Source organism: Octopus sinensis, linkage group LG4 (genome assembly GCF_006345805.1).
Source record: "Octopus sinensis linkage group LG4, ASM634580v1, whole genome shotgun sequence".
Classification (NCBI taxonomy): domain Eukaryota; kingdom Metazoa; phylum Mollusca; class Cephalopoda; order Octopoda; family Octopodidae; genus Octopus; species Octopus sinensis.
The window spans coordinates 47,861,962-47,878,020 of record NC_043000.1 but is presented as its reverse complement, the minus strand read 5'-3'; positions in this window follow the sequence as shown (position 1 = coordinate 47,878,020).

Here is a 16,059-nt window from a genome sequence, read left to right as displayed (position 1 = left end):
TAAAAGAAGACTCATGTGGTTACACAAATTGCTAGAAATATCAGCTAAATCTCTTACATATTATATCATACTGTGTTTTTGAAAAAGTGATGGAAATATTTGTCAGTCTAGCTCATGGCTTTTGGAAAGAATGGATAAGTCTAGCCAGAACTCTCTTTATAGTAGATCTACTTGATTAAGGAGGCAGATAAGAGGTTAAACAACAAGAATAACAATAACATAAACAAAAGGAAATTATATTTGCAGCTGGTACCTATTTACAGCTAAGTGGTCTGGGTTGGCAAGTATTCAAATGTCCCTATTAGTAAAATGATTGTTAATCAGCTAAGATAGAATAATTACTTTCTTGAAGAAAACCCCACAAAATAATTGTTAGTAATACTTAAAAAGGAGATAATTTCAAGTTAATAAGAACTAATTCTAGAAAATAAATTTTCATGATTAAGAGAAAATCTGACTTTTGTTAACAGGCAAAGGTGACTGCTTTAGACATTTTCCAGTTTTTTTTTTTTTGTTTTTGAGTTTGTCAGCAAAGCATAGTATTTTCTCCTAATTACATGAATTAATTTCGTGAAATTAATTATCTTTTTCAGAAATTAACGTCTCTTTTTTTCTTTTTTTTGAGTGACATTAATTATTACCACTGTGTATTTGGTTTCTTTCTCCAAACACTGAGTCTATTTTGATTTCCATCTCCCAAATCTATCTATACGGCTTTGGTCAGCCTGGAGCTACAGCAGGAGATGCTTGTTCAAGTTGCTATGCACTGGGACTGAACCTGAAGTCATGTAATTAGGAAGTAAACTTCTAAGCTTGTACCTATTGCCAGGCCCACACTTACAGCCATATCTGCACCAATGCCACTCCAATACCTGTAGTTATGCCTGCGTCTATAGCTTTGTCATCACCTATACTCACATAACTATAATTTATTCACCTAAATTCATGTTGTTTATCCATTACAGCTATTTTCGAACAGTAGATTTAATTCTTTTATCAAGTAATTTACTGCTGGGCCTAAATCTTTGTAACACATTTTTATATATAAAAAAAAAATTTGTTAATTGATGGATTCTGCTTGATCCATTTTATTTTTTCATGCCTATATGAGAAACCCATACTAGTTCCATTATGCTACAATCCACACTGTGTATTCTTACACACAAGCTATAAACATAGCTGCGTGATTAAGAATTTTCCTTCCCAAACACATAATTTATAGAGTTCCATATCCTGTGTGACACCTTGTGTAAGTGTCTTCTATAGCCCCAGGCTGATTAAAACCTTGTAAGTGGATTTGGTTGATGTAAACTGAAAGAATCCTGTTGTATTGGGTTGAGGAAAAAGTTTTTGTGCCAAACTTGTGCCAAATGGTCGTGCCACAATGCTGAACTTTACTGTGAGCAACTTGATCGAGTTTTTGATGTGCTGATTGAAAAGTACCCAAGAGTTGTTTGTCAAAAACACGCCTTGTTTCAAGAAGACAATGCAAAGCTGCATACCACCAGAAGAGATCAGTAACAAGATTGAAGAACTGGACAGTGTGGAAGTTCTGCTGCATCAAGCCTATAGTCCAGATGTTGCCCCATCTGACCACGGTCTCTTCTGATCAATGCTGCACTTTATGAAAAGTTGCCGACTTGGGTCATTTGATGAAGTTGAAGAAGCCTGTCAAGAATTTTCCGATTCAAAACCGAAGGATTGGTACTTTGATCTAAATCGAAAGCTTGCAGATCGTTAGCAGAAGGTTGTGGAAAATGATGCTCTTTATTTTGAAGAATAGTTGTTGTTTTTGAATAAATTCTTGCATAAAATATCATTATATTATCATGGCACTTGAACGTTTTCCACAACCTTGTACAGAAACATAGAACATGTACATACATACACACACATATATATATATATATATATATCATCATCATCATCATCATCATCATCGTTTAAATATCCGTTTTCTGCGCTAGCATGGGTTGGACGGTTCGACCGGGGTCTGGGAAGCCAGGGCTGCGCCAGGCTCCAGTCTGATCTGGCAGTGTTTCTACAGCTGGATGCCCTTCCTAACACCAACCACTCCACAAGTGTAGTGGGTGCTTTTTACGTGCCACCTGCACAGGTGCCAGGGGGGTCTGGCATATATATATATATATATATGGGGTTTGCTCGTGCCTCCACATCTTGACTACATCACATTATAGTTGTAAATGATTATCACCATCATAAAAGTTGTATGATTTATTTTTAGTTTTCTATGACAACATGCCCAGTCATAAGGAAGTATTACCTTGCTTGGAAATAAGTGAGGGTCTGCAGATGGAAGGATATCCAACTATATAAAATTGGCTCGAACGAAACATGAAAACCTGCATGTTAAGATGGTGGCAATGAAGACGACGATGATGTAGATGGTGATGATGATGTAGTATGACAATTTAAACCCTAGTATTGTAGTCAAATAGAAGCCTACAGAATCCTAAATTATATATTAAGTCCCACTGAATCTAATTCATTTCATCATTCTCGCATACAGAAGTACTGAGAAAAACATAAAGTCCTTACATTCCTTACAGTTGTCAGTGCTTACCTAAAGGAGGTTTGATATTTATTGTGCTAGTTATATGAAAATATCTCCACAGTTGTCTCGTTGCCTGTTTGTAGAGATCAGGCTTCTTTTCATGAAAAATTAATTCGGGGAAATTAATTCATAATTTCTTGAAAATTATCAATCCTTAGACTTCGAATGTTGCTAACAATTAATGCTATTTTTTTTTTTTTTTTTTTTTTTTTTTTACTAATTAAGAGACAAATTCCAATTAATTCTTTTATTCTTTAATTCTCCTGGTTGTTTCAGTCATCAGACAGCAACCATGCCAAAACATTAACTTGAAGTGTTTAGTCAATGAAATTAACAGGCGGTGTAAATCTGTTATTCCATCAGCCACTTTTGATGAACAGTGGATGCACAAAAACCAGGGCTGCTTATGAGAGCTAAATACAAAGACACATATTTGTGTGTGTGTGTGCATGTATATGCATATATATTATATAAATATATATGTCCATGTATATTATATATGCATGTGCATATATATATATACACACATACACACACACAAACACACACACATACACACACACACACACATATGAATAGATAAATCCAACATTTTATTTTGGATTTTGGTATTTATGGGAGCAACTGTCTTCGAAGACTCATGCCATTGGTTGCTCAAAATGGGGAGTAGACAGCCAACAACTAATGAAGGATCGTTCTTTGTATTCTTTATATTGCTTGCCTTGTTTTCCATTTTTTCTCTCGTTTTTTGCGTATTTAACTCATTTTTTTTCGTATTTTATATTGTCTTGTGTTGGTGACGTCCTGTACCCATGTAAGCATACATACATACATACTTATATATATATATATATATATATATATATATATATATATATATATATATATGCATATATATATATTATTTATATATATATATATATAATATATAATATATATTATATATATATATATATATATATATATATATATATTATATATATATATAATATATATTATATATATATATATACACACATACACACAACACACACACATACACACACACACACACACACACACACACACACACATATGAATAGATAAATCCAACATTTTATTTTGGATTTTGGTATTTATGGGAGCAACTGTCTTCGAAGACTCATGCCATTGGTTGCTCAAAATGGGGAGTAGACAGCCAACAACTAATGAAGGATCGTTCTTTGTATTCTTTATATTGCTTGCCTTGTTTTCCATTTTTTCTCTCGTTTTTTGCGTATTTAACTCATTTTTTTTCGTATTTTATATTGTCTTGTGTTGGTGACGTCCTGTACCCATGTAAGCATACATACATACATACTTATATATATATATATATATATATATATATATTATATATATATATGCATATATATATATTATTTATATTATATATATATATAATATATAATATATATATATTATATAATATATATATATTATATATAATATATATATATATATATATATATATATAATTTATATTATATATATATACATATATAATTTATAATATATATATATATATGAATGAGAAAAAAGAAGAAAATGGAGAAATTGATATATAAACACCAGTTTTCAAAAATATTCCATTTAATATAAAACGAAATTTTTATCCCTACAGCCATTATATTAATTGGAATATCTTTGAAAAAGCTGATGTCTATACATCAATTTCTGCATATTCTTCCTTTTTCTTATTCATAAATATTTAAATACCAATATACATCAATGCAAAACTGAAGCATTTAGTTTTCACTGAATACTGGTATAAACCAAAGAACTAGGATGCAAACATCCCTTAAAGGATGGTTTGATTTTCCATATAATCCATATAAATCAAATGGGGTGATTATAATCAAAATAAGCAACAAGGACATCCAAAGTAGTGTAGTGCAATCGCCTCATGCCACTTCATCCCATTAAACACTGTAAGCATTGTCCGTTTAATTAAAAATTCTATATGTGGCTGAAGATTGCTTGACATTTTAAAACTGATGTAATACTTACAGTGTTTAACAAAACGAAGCAGGATGAAGCAATTGCACCTTGGATATGTATGTATGTATACACTCTTTACTCTTTACTCTTTTACTTGTTTCAGTCATTTGACTGCGGCCATGCTGGAGCACCGCCCTTTAGTCGAGCAAAATCGACCCCGGGACTTATTCTTTGTAAGCCCAGTACTTATTCTATTGGTCTCTTTTGCTGAACCGCTAAGTGACGGGGACGTAAACACACCAGCATCGGTTGTCAAGCAATGCTAGGGGGACAAACACAGACACACAAACATACACATACATATATATATATATATATATATATATATACGACAGGCTTCTTTCAGTTTCCGTGTACCAAATCCACTCACAAGGCATTGGTTGGCCCGGGGCTATAGCAGAAGACACTTGCCCAAGATGCCACGCAGTTGGACTGAACCCGGAACCATGTGGTTGGTTAGCAAGCTACTTACCACACAGCCACTCCTGCGCCTATATATGTATATATAATATGTATGTGTATATATAAATATATATATACTTGAAGGAACTGTACACACATGGGCCATCATCTTTAGGATGCAAAAATGTAAACCTAAAGGCCTAATGAACCTTTTCCTTTTTCCTGCTTCCTTTCCTTTTCTATTTTCCTTTTTACTCCTGTCAACATTCTTTCTCCTCTCAATATTTCTTTGGTAAAGTTCAAATCATTCTGATGTTTGTTATATGGAATGAGATAAACACAAGTTTACCTAAAAAACAGCAAACAGAAACAGCTGTAAATGTTATCATCATCATCATCATCATCATTTAGCGTCTGCTTTCCATGCTAGCATGGGTTGGACGGGTCAACTGGGGTCTGTGAAGCTGGAAGACTTCGTCAGGCCCAGTCAGATCTGGCAGTGTTTCTATGGCTGGATGCCCTTCCTAATGCCAACCACTCCGCGAGTGTAGTGGGTGTTTTTTACGTGCCACCTGCACAGGTGCCAGACAGAGCTGGCAAACGGCCACGAACGGACGGTGCTTTTATGTGTCACCGGCACGGGGGCCAGCCGAAGCTGGCAACGGACACGAACGGATGGTGCTTTTACGTGCCACCGACACGGGGCCAGACAGAGCTGGCAAACGGCCACGAACGGACGGTGCTTTCTTAACCATAATTAAACTATGATCATTCAGTACTAATGATCAACTTCTAATTGCTACTTGTTGATCCATTTCTTCTCTTATCTTATCTGAATATATCAAACCATGGTTTACCTTAAATTACCAACTACTGTTAACCTTACAGCAAGGCCTATACATAGTTAGGTAATGCACCAGTATGGATATATTTATCCCTTAGATGGTTACATGATCCTAACTCATAATTCTTCTATTTATACATACATACGTACATATATATATATGTGTGTGTGTGTATGTGCGGAGGCGCAATAGCAGCGGACTCGCGGTCATAGGATCGTGGTTTCAATTCCCAGACTGGGCGTTGTGAGTGTTTATTGAGCGAAAACACCTAAAGCTCCACGAAGCTCCAGCAGGGGGTGGTGGCGATCCGTGCTGTACTCTTTCGCCACAACTTTCTCTCACTCTTTCTTCTGTTGGCCTGCTTGCTTAGCCAGCAGGGTGGCGTCATATGAAGGCTAAAGCAATGCGAAGTGCATTGTGACCAGTGATGTGTAACAACATCTGATAGCCTGATCAGTCATGGTGACCATGGTGATCACGGTGATATATATATATATATATGTATATATATATATATATATTATATACACAGGATGCCCTTAAAGTCACAGATGGGTTTCACTTTTTTAATGAGTTCCCTAAGTTTACAAATAAATGCATGCAATTTTGAAACAATATAAAGGACATAATGGAAGTTAATACGCACGAGTCAAATTTTGCAACACGATTACATCATATATGAAAAATGATATCACTTAAATGGCAGCCATTTTTGGTTTTCCCACTAGAAAAAATCCGTGCTAGTCAAGTCTAGAGATTTTGAACGCCAGTTGACATTGCCAGAGTAGGAGATTATTCTCTCTCCAAAGCACTGCCAAAGCAACTGCATTGTTTCTCTTGCGGTATGAGCAGTTGCTCCATCTTGCTGGAACCATGTGTGAGGTTTACTTTGAATGGCCGGGCACAAAGAGGTGTCACTCATGGATACCTAAAAGAGAGGGTTTACATGAACAAACCAGAGACTCTGGTGCAATTGAATGAGAACATCAACTGAGAAATCAGAGAAGTGGGGTTTGAAACTCTTGAGGGTGTAACGGTGCAAGTTTTGGAAAGAGCACAGGCAGGTGAAGCCTAAAATGGCTGCCATTTAAGCATTGTCCTTTTACATATGTAATTTCACTTGTGCATATTTATTTCCATTATGTCCTTTATATTGTATCAAAATTTCATACCTTTATTTGAGAAGTTAAGGAACTCATTAAAACTTGAAACCCATTAGGGACTTTTGGAACACTCCGTATATACATAAAAACATAGATATATGTATATATTTCTCCCTCTATCCTTTTGTTTTGTCTCCTCATTCCTTTCTGTAGAAGGGTGTAATCTTGAAATGTCAGACTCTTCCATTTTTTGTGAACATCAATCTAATACAACTTTTTGTTATTCCTTCACCTATCTCTGTCATTTGTTTTTTGGTTTTTACATTAATTTGAACCATATATATATATATGTGTGTGTGTGTGTGTGTGTGTATGTATGTACACACACACACATACATATATATATATATGTATATCTATATATATCTGAATCTAGGACTTTCCATCAAAAACACTTCAGTCTAATGTGCTATGGTCTAAAGAACTTTGCTCTAAAGTGATTTTTGTATAAAGTATCCAATATATATATATAGACATATATATATAATCAATACATAAAGATACTGCAGTTAGTGTTTTTTTGTGGCTTTTAGAGTTAATTTTGACTCTTATTTTTAGGAATCGTTGGTGCTATTTCGCACCCTTTTTATACACATATATTAATGTGCTTTAATACTTTACTGCTATATACTTTAAGAGATTGCTTCTTATTTGGATATATGATACATTGACAGTATATATATATATATATATATATATCATCATCATCGTTTAACGTCCGCTTTCCATGCTAGCATGGGTTGGATGGTTCGACTGGCATCTGGTAAGCCAAGAGGCTGCACCAGGCTCCAGTCTGATCTAGTAGTGCCTCTACAGCTGGATGCCCTTCCTAACGCCAACCACTTTATGAGTGTAGTGGGTGCTTTTTACGTGCCCCTGGCACAGGGGCCAGAGGAGGCTGGCAAACGGCCACACACACACATACAGAATAGGTTTCAAATGAGTTTCCATCTACTAAATTCATTCATAAGGCTTGACTTGATCATGGAATTTAGTAGAAGACACTCAAAATGCCATGTACTGAGTGTTTGAGCAAAATTTGATTATTTTTTACGTTACCTTCTTTCAGGAAAAGTTTGATGCATTTATGAACAGTCAATGATGTTAAAAAACATAGAGATTAAAATCGTAGTTGAAAAAATATTAGCTGATAAGGATGACTGAAAGCCATCTGAGTGTTGGAAAATAGCTACCTGTATCACGATAATTCATGCCACGCATCAAAATGCTGACATCATGACTGTAGCTCAATGCTCTGTGAATACTATAAAAGCTGTAAGACATGACATGGACAGCTGTAGCTGAGACTATGGAGCTGTGGGCACCAGGAAGGGACACAGCAGGCTTTATGACCTGAGCGTGCTCACTGCAATTCATCCCCACATTTTTTTAACAGAGCCTTGAGCTCAAATTCAAACAGCAGTGTGAAGCTGCTGTTGATTGTGGTCAATCCCTGGCTAGAGAGAGCTGCTACTGGAAGGCCATATGTGTGGCAGTAGGATTCTGCTCCTTGCCATATCTTCAGAAAGAGTGATAAGTGGTTGTTAGAGAAGTACTATGATTTCACCAGCCCTAATTTCTGGCTTCTTAATTCCTTCACATATAATCCCATGGATTGCTCTCAGTTCAGAAAGACACCAACTGCTCTGCCTGCAACACCAAGGCCAATACTAAGGAAATGTTTCGAGATCGTTCCAGAACCAGAATGAGAAATGTATGCATAAGGTGCCTGGAGTGGCTGTGTGGTAAGTAGCTTGCTAACGAACCACATAGTTCTGGGTTCATTCCCACTATATGGCACTACTATAGCCTCGGGCCGAGCAAAGCCTTGTGGGTGGATTTGGTAGATGGAAACTGAAAGAGGCCCGTTGTATATATGTATATATATATATATATATGTGTGTGTATATGTCTGTGTGTGTATATGTTTGTGTGTCTGTGTTTGTCCCCCCAATATCACTTGACAACCGATGCTGGTGTGTTTACATCCCCGTAACTTAGCGGTTTGGCAAAAGTGACCGATAGAATAAGTACTAGGCTTACAAAGAATTTGCCCAACTAAAGGCAGTGCTCCAGCTTGGCCACAGTCAAATGACTGAAACAAGTAAAAGACTAAACATCTTGAAGCCATGGTGGACGCTGAGGGTAGGTACTTTGAGTAAACTGTTATCTGCCAGCCATAATCTAGTAGATATATATATATATCTATATTTAAAAAATTCTTTTATTTTTAGATGGGCTGAAGTGTTTTCTTTAATACCAACTTTCCAAATTTAACTCAAACACCCTGTAGTGGGATGGAAATCAAAATCATATCCTTTTATCCTTTTACTTGTTTAAGTCATTTGACTGTGGCCATGCTAGAGCACCACCTTAAGGGGTTTTAGTCAAAGAAATCAACCCCAGGACTTATTCTTTGTAAGCCTAGTATTTATTCTATTGGCCTTTAGGCTGAACCACTAATTTACAGGGACACAAACACACCAACATCAGTTGTCAAGAGATGGTGGGGGAACAAACACAGACACAAACACAAATATATGCATATACACACACATACATACATACATATATACATACATACATACATACATACATACATACATACATACATACATACATACATACATACATATATATAGGAAGGGCTTCTTTTAGTTTCCATCTACCAAATCTACTCACAAGTCTGTGGTCGGCCTGAGGATATAGTTGAAGACACCAGCCTAAGGTGCCATACAGTGAGACTGAACCCAGAAACATGTGATTGGGAAACAGGCTTCTTACTACACAGCCACACCTGTGCCTGGTTTGAAAGTGAACTTCTTAAACACACAACCATATCTGCACACATTTGAGATGATATTTTTTAAATCCATCTTTCAGTACAGCTCGTTATCACCTCTCAAATTATTTTACTACAAATCTCAGACAGGAATAAATGAAGAAAGAAGAAAAAAAAAAATAAGGAAGAAAGAAAAGGTATCAATCAGTCTGTTAGTCATTTGTCAGTATGCATCAATACTAACAAACTCTTTGAAAATATTTACAATATTATTTCTGAGACTGAATCTTGAGATTCCTGAGTAGATGTCTACAGGTTATAGGTATGTTGTCATAAAGCATTATTGTTACTGAAACTGCCTTGAAAAATATGACAACACTTATTGTATGTAGACAATGATTGCGTTGTCTACAGTTACACCAGTCACATATGGAAATCATATGCCATTATTTATGACAGTTTTTACTTTTCTCGGAAACTTCCGTAACTGTTAACATAATGGCAAGATTACTTGGAATTTATAGTGTAAGTTGTCACCAATTTTTGAAATAAATTCCAAGACACAGCTGTGTGGTAAAATGTTTGCTTCTGGATGACATGACTCCAGGTTCAGTTTCACTGCATTGCAACTTCAGCAAGTGTCTTCTACAATAGCCTCAAGCTGACCAAATTCTGGTGAGTGTATTTGATAGATGGAAACTTAAAAGAAGCCTGTTGTTTATATGTGTGTGTGTGTCTTTGTGTCTGTGTTGCCAAAATTTATCTTTTATTGTTTACTTGTTTCAGTTATTTGACTGTGGCCATGTTGGGGCACTACCGTGTAGAATTTTTAGCCTGGTACTTACCCTATCAATTTATTTTGCTGAAATGCTAAATTATAGGGACATAAACATACTAACACTGGTTGTCGAGCAGTGGAGTGGGGCAAACACAGGTTCAAAGACACACACATGCACACATGCGAGGGCTTCTTTCAGTTTTCATCAACCAAATCCACTCATAAGTCTTTGGTTGGCTGAGGATTATAGTAGAAGACACTTGCCCTAGGTATCCCACAGTGGAACTGAACCTGGAACCATGTGGTTGGGAAGCCTACTTCTTACTAAAACATGTCTTTAACTTACTAAAACAATGTTTAAAAGATTTATAAATTTTCATGTAAAAATATAATAAAAATAAAAATATTTTGTGAATGGGGAATTTCCATGGGTCCTTCTGGTAACTAAAACTATACAAAACATTTGAAATAAAATGTCGATTGAGAAATGGAAAACTTAACAGTTTCCTTTCTTTTTTATATATATGGGATGTTATATTCTGCTGACTTCTTTGATTAAATATATCTAACCCAATTCCTTAGAATTTTTTTTCAGTGAATAATTGGGTGACATTAAGTAACTTGGGAATAAACTAGAATTTCAAATTATTTGAATTATTCATTTACTTTGTAAGTTTTCCAATTTCAAATTATGGACATCAAAATAAGAAGTAAAGAATTATATATGCACACACACACACACACACACACACACAAACACACACACTGACACAAACACACACACGTTATCTTGAATGAATGAAAGACAGAAAGAATACCTATATAGATAGAAATAAAGTTTCTAATTCCTTCAACCTCATTTCCATTCTGTTTTCATAATTGTGACATTGTAAATATGAATAGTATTTATTCAATGAAAGGTATTTATGATGTTCTACAACTTTGCAATGCAAAACAAAAAAAAAAAAAAATTGCAATTCATTGGGGAAAGAAAGTAGGTTGAAAATGTTTCCCTAGAAACTAAAACTGCATCCTTGTTTCAATTCTTGACTAACACTAGTGTAATTCATCTCTTTGTTAATACCATATGAAAAAGGTATAAATGTCAAAATGTGTTATACTTTAATTTTACTAAAATACATCACCAATCAAAAATAAGTCCCTCCTGCAAGAATCCTTTGAGTTCAACATTGCCTTTGATTCTTTGAGGGTCAATAGAACAAAATACAATCAAGTACTTTGGTTGCTATAATCAACAAATTGTTGCCTCTTGAAACTGCTGGCTTTGTGCTTAAATAAGGAACTATTATTAAAGTCAGCAAATTAGCAATATTTTTAGAGCAACAGAAAAAAATGTTTTTGTAGTATCTATTCCGAATCTTTAACTTCTGAGTTCAAATCATGCTGAGGTTGACTTTATTTTATATCCTTTGTTGGTGATAAAATAAGTACCAGCTGAGCGCTTGGGTCAATGTAATTGATTTACCCCCATCCCGCCACTGAAATTACTGGTCTTGTCTCAAAATTGGAAGCCAACTGAATACTCATATGTCGTCTTTGATGGGTGAGTCCATCAGTAGTAGCAGCATCAGTAGTAGTAAGGTGAAAGGCTGGCAGAATTGTTACCAAACCAAACCAAAAAAAAAAAAAAGAATGAAATAAAATTCTTAGCAGCATTTCTTCCAAATCTTTTACGTTCTGAGTTCAAATTCTGGTGAGGTTGACTTTACCTTTCCCTCATTTCTGGATTGATATCTTTATTAATATTATTATTTTTTACCATTATTATTAAGTTGGCAGAATCATTAGCACACTGAACAAAATAATTAGTGGCATTTCCTCTGCTTCTATGTTCTGAGTTCAAATTTCACTGAAGTTGACTTTGCTTCATATCCATTCAGGAGTCACTAAAATAAGTAGCAAATGAACACTGAGGTTGATGTAATTAGCTAACCCCATCCCTCAAAATTTCAGGCCTTGTGCTTATAGAAGAAAGGATTATTAGTATTATTATTACAGTGGTGGACTGAAATTTTGTACTGGAAATAAACCCTCACACAAATGAATTTATTCATGATTAACAACATTTATTAAATATATATATATGTAGGCACAGGAGTGGATCTGTGGTAAGTAGCTTGCTTATCAACCACATGGTTCCGGGTTCGGTCCCACTGTGTGGCACCTTGGGCAAGTGTCTTCTACTATGGCCTCGGGCCGATAAAAGTCTTGTGAGTGGATTTGGTAGACGGAAACTGAAAGAAGCCCGTCGTATATATGTATATGTGTGTGTGTGTATGTTTGTGTGTCTGTGTTTGTCCCCCTAACATGGTGATGTGCTTACGTCCCCATAACTTAGCGGTTTAGCAAAAGAGACTGATAGAATAAGTACTAGGCTTTCAAAGAATAAGTCCTAGGGTTGATTTGCTTGACTAAAAGGCAATGCTCCAGTGTGGCTGCAGTCAAATGACTGAAATGAGTAAAGAGTATGTTTCTGATTAACTGAGTCTACGCATACTGACAGTCGACAAATATCTTTTTCAGGAGTCTATATGCAACATGTAAGCAGATACTTCCTTTCCTGTAATAAGTACAGAAAAATCTACCAACTGAAATTTTGTGCGGTAATAACAAAGTGAGTGAGAGGGGAACATATCTTTGATGAAAGCAACATGCAAGTTTGATTTGTAATAGACCTAGCTAGCAAAAAATCATTTTTCTTTTTCAGAAACTTCAGTTAGCTGATTTTATCGAAATTATCTCCCTTGTTTGTTGTTTTAGATTTTCAGCATCCCTACTGGGAGATTTCGTCTAGTCATAGCATGAATAAACTCCGAACACACACACATATCAATCAATATTTACAAACTTACATAATGCATATGTGCATACATACATATACACACATATGTATAAATGTTTGTGTGTATTTGAGTATTTATATATTCCTACATACATTCACATACCGCATATTAACTCATATCATATTGAAGAAATATGAAAGAATAACAGAAGGTTAATCCAATTTTTTTTTTGTCAGTGTATTTCAGAAATCTGAATTTACAAATCTCTTACATATTTCATGCGATTTCTTTTATCAATACTCACACACACACACACATATGCACTAACATACACATAGATTCAATCACATACTTGCAGACTCACACATAATCATGAACGTCGCTTGAGTATGTGCAATATTTGTTTGAGTTTGTGCTTGGCATATGTTGATGTATGTGTCTTACAAATCTAGAGATGTACCTCTATATTTCTTATATAATGTAAAAGGTGGCTAATGGAAAGATCCAACTTAGTTTATAATAATATATGCATGATAACATTAGAACAGAATCAACATCAGGATTCCCCCCTGTATTATAACAATATGTATACAGCTTTGTATGTAAACTTTAAAAGCAATATTTAAAAAAACGAATTGTGCTTCTGTCGCGAACATAATATTGTATATATACCTATGTATCTGTCATGTGTTTGTACATGTGCATAACAATGCATGTATATGTATGTGTGTGTGTGAAATATATATATATATATATATATATATATATATAAATATGTTTATTTATATATAAATATATATACATATATATATATATATATATATATATATATATATATTATATATATATAAATATGTTTATTTATATATAATATATATACATATATATATATATATATATATATATATAAATATATATATATATATATAATATATATATATATATATATAAATATATATACATAAATATATATACATATATATATATATATATATATATATATTATATATATATATATATAGGTGTGTGTATGTGTGTATGAATGTATACATACATGCATACATATATATATATGAATTTATATAACTCACACGTTTTATACATTTCATTCCAAAATATATATTTTATATGAAAATATAACAACGTAAAATGAGAAAATGTTTAAATGATTCTGCAAAGGAAGAAAAACTCAAAAATAAGCTGTAGAATGCAACTGAAGAAAAGAAGAACATTAAATGTATTAATATATAAACATGTGAAAGTATTTCAGAAAGTGATATAATATACATGTAAGGAAAATTAGCTTCCAGTGTTATAACTTGCACTCATTTATGTTGTTATGTACTTTCTTTATTGGCAGTATTATTGATGACTACGTACAAGCTACTATCTTAACACGTGGATTGAAGTGTGTACTTAAATAAATAATATTGATTTATAGCAATGGTATATAATACCACAGTGGCAGGTTTATACTCAGTTGCAGCACCTTCTTGAAATAATGAATAAATCCCCACAAATCAGAACCAATCATTATTTATAGAGTGTAATGCATGTTAGAGAATATAGTCTGTGATACTGTATAATTGAAATATATATATATATAAGTGGTTTGTCATTGCTAGAATGTCTTTTTTTGTCTTGGATAAGTCTCGTTGGTTAGTAATGAGTTGGAGTTAAACAACAACAACCACAAATATATATATATATATATTATATATATATATATAAGGTGTTTTTTATGTGCTACCTGCATGGGAGACTGGGCGTTGTGTGTGTTTATTGAGCGAAAACACCTAAAGCTCCACGAGGGTCCAGCAGGGCAACCCCTGTTGTACTCTTCCGCCCCAACTTTCTCTCACTCTTTCTTCCTATTTAATGAGTAATGCTGCGATGGACTGGCATCCCGTCCAGCTAGTGGGGAACACATATGCAATAGAAACAATGAAACTGGGCCCATGAGTCTGGCTAGGCTTGAAAAGGGCGCATAAATAAAAAAAAAACTAAAACACTAACTGTTTCCCTGTTTATATACATTGGGATTTAAGTGTGGAAAATACATAATGGCAAAATAAAAACAAAATATTGTGACTTATGTAAATTTAAGCCCAACTATTTTACCTAAGATAAATTTCAAAGCCATCTTATGCAATACTACCCCACCTATCACTCAAGGGTTTTTTTTATCTGCTGTGGTGTTTTGTGAAACCACTAGTGTTGGTGAGGCTTGGGAAAGAACTCTGTATACTCTGCAAAGTAAATGGCACTAGAAAGTGCCTCCAGCTGTAGCAACTGCGCCAAAACTAATGTTGGAATTCAATGCAGTCCTCAGACATGTCAGATTCAGTCAAGTCATCCAGTCTGTTCATGGAATGCATATACTAAATGATGATGATGTTGATGATGTTGATGATGATGATGAAGACGATGACAATGACAGCAATGATGATGATTGTAATGGTGATAGTTGTGGTAATGATGATGATAGCAGTGACGACGACGATGACGATGATGATGAGGTTGAAGATAATGATGATGAAGATGACGATTCTGTATCCTGGAACACTGGAAACTATAAATTGTTGATATCAACATAGAAAAGTAATTCTAAGCCATTCATGAAATAGAGAAAATTTATGAAGAACATCAACACACACTGGGTTGGTCACCACAAATATAAAAACACACACA